We start from the raw sequence: 3,109 nt of genomic DNA on the forward strand, positions 1-3,109 counted from the left end.
CCCCCACTTCTAGGTGTCATTGTAATATATCCCCGCCCCCACTTCTAGGTGTCATTGTAATATATCCCCGCCCCCACTTCTAGGTGTCATTGTAACCAGATAATCAATGCTCTTCACTTCACCTTTCAGTGGTCAGAATGTTATGGTTGATCGGTGGTCAGTATGTTATGGCTGATCGGTGGTCAGAATGTTATGGCTGATCGGTGGTCAGTATGTTATGGCTGATAAGTGGTCAGAATGTTATGGCTGATCGGTGGTCAGTATGTTATGGCTGATCGGTGGTCAGAATGTTATGGCTGATCGGTGGTCAGTATGTTATGGCTGATAAGTGGTCAGAATGTTATGGCTGATCGGTGGTCAGTATGTTATGGCTGATCGGTGGTCAGTATGTTATGGCTGATAAGTGGTCAGTGGTCAGAATGTTATGGCTGATTGGTGTATGGCTGCAATTGCTGAACTCTCTTTCTGAAAATGTGAGTTGTCTTGCTGTCATGTTGAGTCAACAATTTACTAGTGACTGACCTGGAAGAAATAGGCAGATCATTTCGAAGTTTGCTGTGACTTGATCTGTTGTTTGACTTTTCTGGATTAACAACTCAAGAAGTATCGACCACCAAGTAACTAACTTAGTAAAACTGTAAATTGTAACATACATTTAGTTGTGCTTTGCTGGGTTTTAGCATTTTTTTTGTGCATGTTACTCAAGCAAAACAGCAACTAAAATACAGTACATACAGCAGCTTTTATGTAATGCAATACTATGAATCCAGCCTGAATCAGTCACACATGGAAATAAAAAATCGACCAACGCAATTTCACCATGAGGGGTTGTTTCACAGGAGCCAAACTTCCTAATCATTTCCACAGTATCAGTATTAACTGCGAACCCTCTCCTCCCCCACATCCACCACAGATACTATGCCCCCACTCTTTAGCCTGGGAGACACCTTCCTCTAAATGAATGCGTGGGTGTGAGGAAGGAAACAGCAGAGGCGGAAAGATTTGGTTCCGGCTGCATCCGCCCACACTTCTGTCCCTATGTAAACTTTTTAAGTCTGGAAATAAATCACATACGTAGCTGCCAACCACCAGTCAATGCATTACTGTAATTACATTATACAGATTATACATTCACATTAGCAGTTTGCCAAAAAGCATGAATACACATATGTAGTAAACTTTACACACACACACAGTGTGTGGACAAATCCCATTCAGAACTAGGTGCCAGCTTTATATAACCCAGGTGCCCGGAGCAGTTACAGAACGCATAAAAAATGCACCCAATGTATTCCAATTGTATTTTGGGCTCTAGTTCACACCAGAGCGTTCATTTTCAGAGTGGAAAAACTGCAGCACGCCCTATTTTTCTGCTCTGGAACGCACCAAAAACACATGCAAATGCCCTGGAATGCACTGAAAGCCCATTTTAGACAAAATAAAAATAAATTTAAATTTTTTTCTAAAAAATGGTCTGGAACGCGGCAAAACACACTGCACGTGCAGAAACTCATGTAGATCTGGTCTGCATTTGGTGTGAACGAGCCCTCAAGCAACCTGCATATGACTACGGTATATAGGTAGATGGAAGATACATAGTTAAAGAACTATGAGGCAAGTGAAAATCACTCAGCCTCATAGTTCGAGCAGACGTGTGACAATTAAACTGTCACATGTCGGCTCAATAGATCGGGAAGTGAGCGAAAAGATACCGTCACTCGCTCCTCGATCATCTCCCTGCATAGAGTGGTGACTGTCAGTCACGGCTCCCCGCAGGGATTCCCCCCCGTCCCTGCTCTGATCTTCAATCGCTGACTGGAGGAACGGACGGGGAGGGGGGTACAGCTGGCTCTGCCTCTAGATAGGCAGAGCCAGCTGTCAATCACGCAGCTGGGTGGATCTCGACAGCAATGTCGGGATCTGTCCCGGCTGCGACGGTCTCAGTATATCGTGAGCTGTGCAATATACTGAGCATTGGAAATGTCCGAACACCTGTAGCACACCTTACCGGACTTCCCATGAAGTAAATGGGTGCTCGCAATGACCGCGGATGGCGCCGCGTCAGGCAAAGATTGTTGTGAAGAGATGTCACCAGCACACCAATATGACAAACAGGTCAAAGTTCAGTGAACCTTCATTTTTATTTTTTAGAAGTCACTTAAAGTAGTGTCAAGCGCTTTCGGGGCCGCGCAGGGTCCCCTTCATCAGGCCAGAGAGTTTTTTTCAGTAACAATTGCAACCTGGTGTCCGGGGATTGTCCACTGCAAGGGTTAATAATAATTTTCCCCAGAGTTCTTCTCTAAGGCCATGTACCTTTCTGGTTCCTCAGATTGATTAGGCCTGAAGGAGCCTGTTCCTACACCAGTAACGTATCGATGTATCTTGCTGCACTCCTTACCGAATAGAAATTAAAACCTGTCTGATCCAGTCGCAATGACCACGGATGGCACCGTGCAATAACATGAAGGCCAAGAATGTCACCAGCACTCCAATGTAAACATGAAGATAGATTTATTGACACATACACTGAGTGGCCAGATTATTATGACCACCCCATCAGTACTTCGTTGGGCCACGAGATGACTTAGTTGGGCCGCCTCGTGACTCCACGAGATGTTGAAAGGTGATGCGAGGAATCTGACACGGCACTGTTGCCCTTCTGTTGTCTTGTACCAGTCTTGCCACTCTCCGTTCTGCCCTAACATTGACTAGTCGCTGACGGCTACAATTCGCACATTCAGACCCAGATTTTCGGCTGACAGTCCGGTCTTTAAACACTTTAACAACAGCTGCTCTTGAACATTTAACGAATTCTGCTGTTTTGCTGATACTCGCTCCATGGTTTTCGAGCGCCAACAATCATCCCACGTTCAAAGGATGTTAAATCGCGTTGTTTCCCCGTATCTTCAGAAAAAAATCACTTCTACTGTCGCGGTAAACAACCGGCTTCCCTATTTATAATGGCCTGGCCCTCTAGCAACTTCAGCGCGAAATTATAGCTAATTTGTCTACAAATGTCAGGTGGTTATAATAATCTGGCCACTCAGTGTATTTGTCATAAATGCAAGCGCTTTTTGGGGCCTCACAGGGTCCCCTTCATCAGGCTCGT

The sequence above is a fragment of the Nanorana parkeri genome, unplaced genomic scaffold, assembly GCF_000935625.1.
Source record: "Nanorana parkeri isolate BGI_ZX_2015 unplaced genomic scaffold, ASM93562v1 scaffold920, whole genome shotgun sequence".
Classification (NCBI taxonomy): Eukaryota; Metazoa; Chordata; class Amphibia; order Anura; family Dicroglossidae; genus Nanorana; species Nanorana parkeri.